The sequence below is a fragment of the Alligator sinensis genome, unplaced genomic scaffold (genome assembly GCF_000455745.1).
Source record: "Alligator sinensis unplaced genomic scaffold, ASM45574v1 scaffold196_3, whole genome shotgun sequence".
In the NCBI taxonomy this organism is placed as follows: domain Eukaryota; kingdom Metazoa; phylum Chordata; order Crocodylia; family Alligatoridae; genus Alligator; species Alligator sinensis.
This window is the reverse complement of record NW_005842264.1, coordinates 1,452,753-1,459,955: the sequence shown is the minus strand read 5'-3', so window position 1 is coordinate 1,459,955 and position 7,203 is coordinate 1,452,753. Positions and strand designations below refer to the sequence as shown.

General features: G+C 47.3%; 1 protein-coding gene across 3 annotated transcripts in view; it reads left to right on the top strand.

The window, feature by feature from the left end:
* Positions 1-71: 71 nt before the first annotated feature.
* The window catches only part of DYNC1I1 (dynein cytoplasmic 1 intermediate chain 1), a 289,110-nt gene continuing 281,978 nt past the window's right edge, over positions 72-7,203 (top strand). For all 3 annotated transcript variants that reach the window (XR_003095040.1, XM_014521844.2, XM_025209028.1), the window contains exon 1: positions 72-288. The gene's annotated coding sequence lies outside the window, so the exon portion shown is untranslated. The remainder of the gene's footprint in view (positions 289-7,203) is intronic.

Genomic DNA, 7,203 nt, shown 5'->3' with positions numbered 1-7,203 from the left:
CCGGGGGGGGGGGCGCGGGGGGGGGGGAGGCGGGAAGGGCAGAGATGTCAGTGCCAGGGGCGAGGAGGAGGAGGGGAGCGGCTCTGCTCGGGAGGAGCCTGTCCAGCGTGAGACAGCACATTCCCGCACCGCGGCAGAGATCCGGCTGCAGTCGCAGGCACCACACAGCAGCAGCAGCCATTTGGGATCCAGCTGCTCCGTGAGCACCGGGCTCTTTCCCCCTCCTCCCTGCAGCCCCGGCCCCAGCGGCCCGAAGCTCCTTCTGCAGGTGCCCGGCGGCACGGCCAGGTAAAGCCCGGGCGGGGGCAAGGATGCTGGCGCGCCGGGGATGCAGGGCTCCGAGACCAGGGAGGATGCGTGTTGCAGTGGCAGCAGGTCCTGGAGGAAAGGAGCTGAAACCTGATCTCTCCCTTTGATCATCCCCTTGGTTGTATGAGAGCATCTAGCCAGCGGGGAGGGAGAGCCAGAAGCAGGCAGCCACCCCCGCCTGGGGAAAGCTCGGGACCTCGCTGCGGTGGCGTCTGGTGGGGAAGGATGATTGGACCCAGCTCTGGCCAGGCTCTCGGGGGGCTCCTGCATCCCTGCAGCGCCTGGGGTGGGGGATCAAGCTGGACACGTCCTGTTTTCTTCACCCGCAGAGGGATGGGTCAGGGCATTTCCAGCTCTAAAGTCCATCTCTCTCTGGCCCGCTGATCAAACTGGGGTGTGGGGAGGGTATTATTAACCCGTCATTGTTTTCAGCACGGTGTCCCCTGTTCCCATCCGAGTCCACAGCAAGGTCTATTCATGTGCCCACCCCATCAGAACAGGTGCCATCTGCTCCGCTGGGTGTGGTGGGGAGGAGATGGAGTGATTCTTCCAACAACTCGTTTGTGTTGCAGCCCTGGAGAGGTTAAAGCAAAAATAGTTCCCTGTGCTTGATTTCCCGTGTAATAAGAGCAACTGCAAGCTTTCTAAAATCCACCAAAGCCAGGAGAATGAGACTTCTGTTTGGAAAATAACTCTTTGCACAACAGGGAGAGTTTAGGATGAGAGAACCCTTTTCCCTATGAGTAGTGAGTTTAAATACATTTCTCAGTATGATGTTGTTATAGTTATGGCCTTCTGTTCCTGGGAATCCCCATGGGTCAGCAGACAGCATAAAGCCTCTGTATGTATTATTGAGTGGCACAGCATATGGTTGCTCATGCTAGCATGGATACAGAGTACAACACTTTGCTGTATATTCTATGCTACAGAATGTAAATAGACCAAATAATTCCAACCTAATATTGTAGCAGTGATGCAGTGGAAAGGCCTGACATGAGTTAGGCTTCAGACACTTACACCCAGTAATTTATCTTAACCTATAATTTCTCTTGGTACGAAGAAAGAAAATTGCCTCTAAAAGTATCCCAAATAGTCAACCATGCAAGATGGCAAAATTCTGTCAGGGAGGGAATAGAGAAAGAAAGAAAGAAAGAAAGAATATGTCTTCTAATAGATAATGTTATCAAGCCTCTGGATAGAATTCTACCACTACCATTTATTAAGGCACAATAGCTTGCCCCCTTGTTAATGCAGTTATTGTCTTTCTGTATGGGAGGAGATAGCTCCTTCCACAACTGCTTTCCCCACTGTTAATTCCTCTTATTAGTTCGAATCACTAATGGTAATCCCCCATGTTTATGAGAGAGATAAGACACCCTCTAGGGATATCAATACCTGTGAACCCTTCTTTTAGTGAGACTCACAGGTGTTCACAGTGCAAAATATTAGCTTTTCCCCAGAATGTAACATATGTCTCTGTACCCTCATAGGAACAAACTTTGAGTGGACTTTAATCCATCATGGTGCACTGGGTTGCCCCAGGGCTATGAATTTTTAACCTATAAAAATATAAATTCATTTCCTCTGCTCTCCTGATTTCCAAAGGCCCATTTTAGGGGAGTTCCATCTCTGCGACATACTCCCTCCTTTACTTCACAATTCACAAAAGTAATCGTTGAGGGATCTCAGATAACCCAACTCTGAAGTTGGAGGGAACAGTGGGCAGTGGAACTGGCTGTTTTTTTGCGCCCAGACTCTGTTTCCTAATCAAATGTAGACACCAGCACAAGTTTGAAACTGAATTATCTAGTTTTCCCTTCCACACTTTGGGAAAACTTGTTTTTTAAGGGTAGCTAGAGAGACATGCAGAAGGAGCAGTGGTTAATGGGCCATAAGGAATGGTGACCGGAGACCAGCTAGATAGGAAAGGTAAGGCCCTTTTGTCTCCTACAAATTTTAGGGTGTCTGCCCTCTCTCCCTTGGGAAGGATCTAATGGTTGAGAATTACCTTTATTGTTGAAAAAAGGCCTGCTTTATTTCAAGTTGGGATTTTTCTTTCTTCGGCTTTCAGCTGTTGTACCTTGTTGTGTATTGTCCCGTAGATTAAAAAGCATCTCTTTTTATTTAAAAGTCATTTGCATAGGTACTTAGAGGTCATGTCAAAGAACCTCTTCACTTTTTTCAGTTAGATATATAGATTGGGTTATTAAGTCTTCATTGTAAGATGTGGTTTCTAGACCCTGACTCATTCTTGTGACTCTTTTTAACCTTTTCCACTTTTGACATTCTTTATAAAGTATCAATACGAGAACCGAATGCAGTATGTTATAGTAGAGATCTTGCCACGGCCATGTAGCAGCAGGTTTTGAGGGAAAAATGGTAGATGGTGTTATTCTTGTAAGATCCACCCATTTGTGCTGATGTTCAACATAAAATTAATTGTGCACGGTCCACAAATTCTACAAGCCTGGGCTGTTTTCTGGGCTTCTCAGGCTTTTTCTTTTTGTGGGCCTCAAATGATCTGCAGGGGCTTGGATTCTCTTCGACTAAGCAAGAAAGTATTAGTGAGAAATGTCTTTAGGTTACTGTGGCAGGACCCAAGGGAAAAGGGGATCCCTCCATCCATCCTGCCTTCCCATCCTACTCAGAGTCCTCCTAGACTCCAGGCCTGCCACACCTTTTTGGGGAGAGAGTTAATATGTGAGCTGCCTTACCACTATTTGAAGCAGAAGAGGGGAGGACTCTTGAGGCCAGATCTTGTCACCCATCAGGGCTCCCAGTGTTAGGTGGCATCCTGGGTTTCCTGGTTAGGCTGTTGCTTCACCAGTATCCTCCTTCTGTTTTGTAGCCTGGCTCCTCAGTCTCTGACTCAGTTCATGGCTTCAGGCTCTGGGCTGCTGCAGGGTTTTCACTTCTCTGGAGCTGGAACCTGAGACTTTGGGCTTTGCAGCCACCTTACTTAAAGGTCTTGCACTACTGCAGCAGGCCGTCAGACTGTTTCCTGCAACTAACCCCTTCCTCCTGGGAACTAGGTTAGGCAGGGCACTGCCACATGCTGTTTTGCAGCCTCCACATCTCCCCTTACAGTCACTTTCAGTCCAGCAGGTGTCTGTCAAATGAAAGGAAGGAAGGAAGGAGGGTACCTAACATAAACTTCTTCCCCACCTTGGGATGATGGACACAGTCTTATTGCAAGGATCAACACACAGTTCATCAAACCAGCAGCAAAAGAAAACTCCAGCAAAACTTCTCCCCCTTCCAACAGGACTTACAGGAGCTGGCAGGGTCTACTCTCCTCTAAATGGGCCATCCAGCTATCTCTTCAGTCAGACCTTTCTGCCCCCACACCTCTTTGCAGGGTGAGTTTTATCCCTCCAGGGCACTTCCCCCTGTCATCTGCACCCACTCAGCTCCACCTCGCCCTTGCTGGTCCAAAAGGCCCTGGTCTAAAAAGGGACCAGGCCAATTTTCTGGTCTTCTCCATGTATTCTCTGTAACAGGGGCTTGGCCCCTGTTACAGTCACTCACTCATACTGCCAAATTTGCTGCCAAAATGAGCTGCTGGTTAGTGTAGACCAGGGGTGGGCAAAATGCAGCCCATGGGCCACATGTGGCCCTCCAGGCCATTCTATCCAACCTGCGAGGCCTCTAAAAAATTTAGAAAATCAATATTTATCTGCCCCTGTCTGCCTGTCATCCAGCCCTCAATGGCTTGCCAAAACTCAGTAAGCTGCGCTCTGCCTGAAATAATTGCCCGCCCCGGTGTAGACCAATGGTGCTCAACTCATTCAGGTCTGCATATCCTCAGGCTGGATCCAGAGCATAAAGCTGTATCATCTGGCCAATGAGGATGGAATTTGGTGGCAGCAGTGTTAATTGCTGCCACTTCTGCCACCCCAGAGACAGGCCTATGGGCTGAATAACATGGCTCCATGCTCCTGATCTGGCCCATGAGTCCAGAAATTTGGTGGCAGGATGAGCAGTGGCAGCATTCAATGCTGTGGCTCCAGGAGCTGTAGCAATGAATTCTGTCATGGCTCACAACACTGCAAAATTTCTGGACTTGTGAGGAGTCCCATGAACCAGATGACATGGCTGCATGGTCTGGATCTGGTCTGTGGGCCATATCTTGATCACCTCTGGTATAGACTCCATGATCTTGATAATAATATCTTTCTTTCTTTCTTTCCTTGCTTGCATGGATGAATAGGGAGAAAAGATTAATAATGTTGATATTTAAAATGACACCAGTGGCAGCTGTGTTAGCACTCACTTGGGATTAATAAAGCAGGTTACCCCTTCTTTCAGAATCTTTTCAATTTAATGTAATCTCATATATTTACAGATTTTATTTTGGAGACCTCAGGGAATTACTGCAAGCCACTGATGAGGGACTCCCCTGGGTTGAGAAATCTTGGATACTGGTCCCTGCTGCCAGGATTATTTCTTTTTTTAACCAATAACTGCTGAATGTAAATGATATAAAGAGTCCTTTTAACAGGCATGGGTGGATCTAGGATTTTGAAAAGGGTTCATCATCACATATAACACATTTTTCTCCAGTTAAAAAACTAACTGTTTTACTGACATGTGTGGGGGTTAGCACTATATCGTTCAGTTTAAGATTAAAGCAAAAACAACTATAACTATTGGAATGGTAATATACTAGATTTAAAAAATACAACAAACTAGGCAAAAATAGTCAATAGATATTGTTTCATTAGTTCTTTAGTTGTTACGGTTAAATGTCTCATTCAGATTTATAAAAAAATCTAGTCTTCTTGAGCATCTTCACAGCGCCTCCAATATTTCACTGTCAGTTATTTCTACACTTGAGTTAATATTACCACACCTGAGTTACCAGGAATGGCTAACAGACAGTAAAATTGAAGAAGAAAGGATAGTTTGCATAAGGGAATGTCAACACCATTAAAAAGGATAGAGGGTCCTTAACACCTGTTGAGTAGAGAGAGATTAGCAGGAATCAGAGAATGATAACAAGCCATGAAGGTAATTGACTGTCTCAGTGAAGCACCAATAGAAATGTTGCTTCCTGTCCCAGGCAGTTGGTTTTAAAACTTGGATAGAGTAGGAATCAAAGGGAAGTTTAACTGCACCCTTCCATCCACCTCTTCATCTGCCCCTGGTAAGAAGGCCCAGAACCTAGACTCTCCCCCTAGTCATTTTGTGCTCTGCTCACCAGACTACAGATTCAGACTTCCTTTTTCTTGGCTTCTTCCTGTCCATATGACAGTAGCACTGTTGGTTGCTGTAACAGGGGCCAAGCCCTATTATTGAGAGTAGGGCTGGGCAGTAGAGTTAGAAAGGTGCAGCGCCCCAGATAATAAGCAGCTGGTAGCTAATTAAGTAATGGTCTGCTGAGGAGACCAAGAAAAGATACCTATAGCCCAGGTCAAGTGTTGAGAAGGAAGAGTCCGGGACTAGGTAAACCCTGTACAAGAGGCAAACAGAGCAGTTTGACCTGGACAAACTGGAGGATGCAACTCATCTGGAAGTAGAGAGAAACAGTGCTAGGGACTTGGGATTGACCCTGGCTGTGCTAGCTGTAGGAGTTCCCTGTGCTGAGTGGAGAAACAGTATGGTAGACTGGAGGAACTGTGTGTAGGCTCAGGAAGGCCTGAGCTGGGTGAAGCCAGCAGAACTGTGTAGAAGCGTGGGAAAAGCTTAGAAGAATGGCACCCCAGCTACACTTCACTGTCTGTGTTTTGCTTTATGTTGCTGTCAAGGCTGTGAGGCATGGGAGTAGCTGAAGGGGAGGAAAGGAGGCTACTGAAGATGTGCCACATAAGGGCTTAGATGGTTCAATTGGTGGTTCAATTCAAAAGGCTAGAGGCCTTGGGGACCATGACCAGGCTGGGGCGGGGGGGCAGGGCACCATGGACCACCATTCTGGTTCTCTGGAGGCATCCTCCTAGACTTAATAACAACAGAGGTGTGGCAGGTGAAGATAAGGAGGACCTGGAGTGACCCCAGAATGGAGGGGTGGGATTAGAGTAGCCATGAGGAGGTGCCATGCCCATTGCTGGCAGTGGATCCTGTTACAGTTGCCCAGTGGTTTGACTTCAACAAGAAGAGTAAAGGGTGCCATCATGCAGGGGTATTTGTAGTTTAGTGGAAGGAGGACTCTCCAGTAAGTGAGAGATGGGCATTTGAATTGCCCAAAGCTAAAGAGAGCTTAGAATTCTGGTCTCCTATTTTTGGGCATATACTTTAACCACTAGACTATCAGGCAAAAGATGGATGGTGGTCTTGTAGCTGGCTGAGTTTTTGTTGAGTGAGAGTGGCTGTGGGTACTGTGCTTTTATGTTTAACTCAATGCTGTCACTATAATTTAAATGTTCTTTATGGGCATTTAATGGATTGTGCTTTTCTGGAGACTTGAGCAGAGCTAAAGCACTTCTCCAGGTAGCAACTGATTTGCTCTGAGCATAGTTAGGAGTAAGGTGCTTAGATACTCTTCATGGATCACTTCTTAGCCTGGTCAGAGGCCCAAGTACAGGCACTTAGGAATTTTGTCAGGTTATAAAGGAACCACCTAATGCAAGTGGGTGTCTAAGAGGCTTTGTTGCTTCTGGAATAAGGCCGATGTGTAAAAGAATATGTTGGTGTTTATATATATGTGTCACGGCGGGGTCCGTCAGGAGGGCCGCGATCTCCTCGAGGTCCCTCGCTCCATGTCAAGGCTGGCCCAAGACACCCTCTTATTCTCGTCCGCCACGTCTTGCTGGTAAATATAAAGTTGGGAGGCTGCCTATGACTCCCTGGGCACGGCTACTCGGGACTTCCGTCCCCGCGGTTCTCCCGGACTCCTGTGGTCTCCCGGTATGATGGGTGCTTCCCAGGCACCCTAGCCTTATGGGCTGCGCGTGGCTC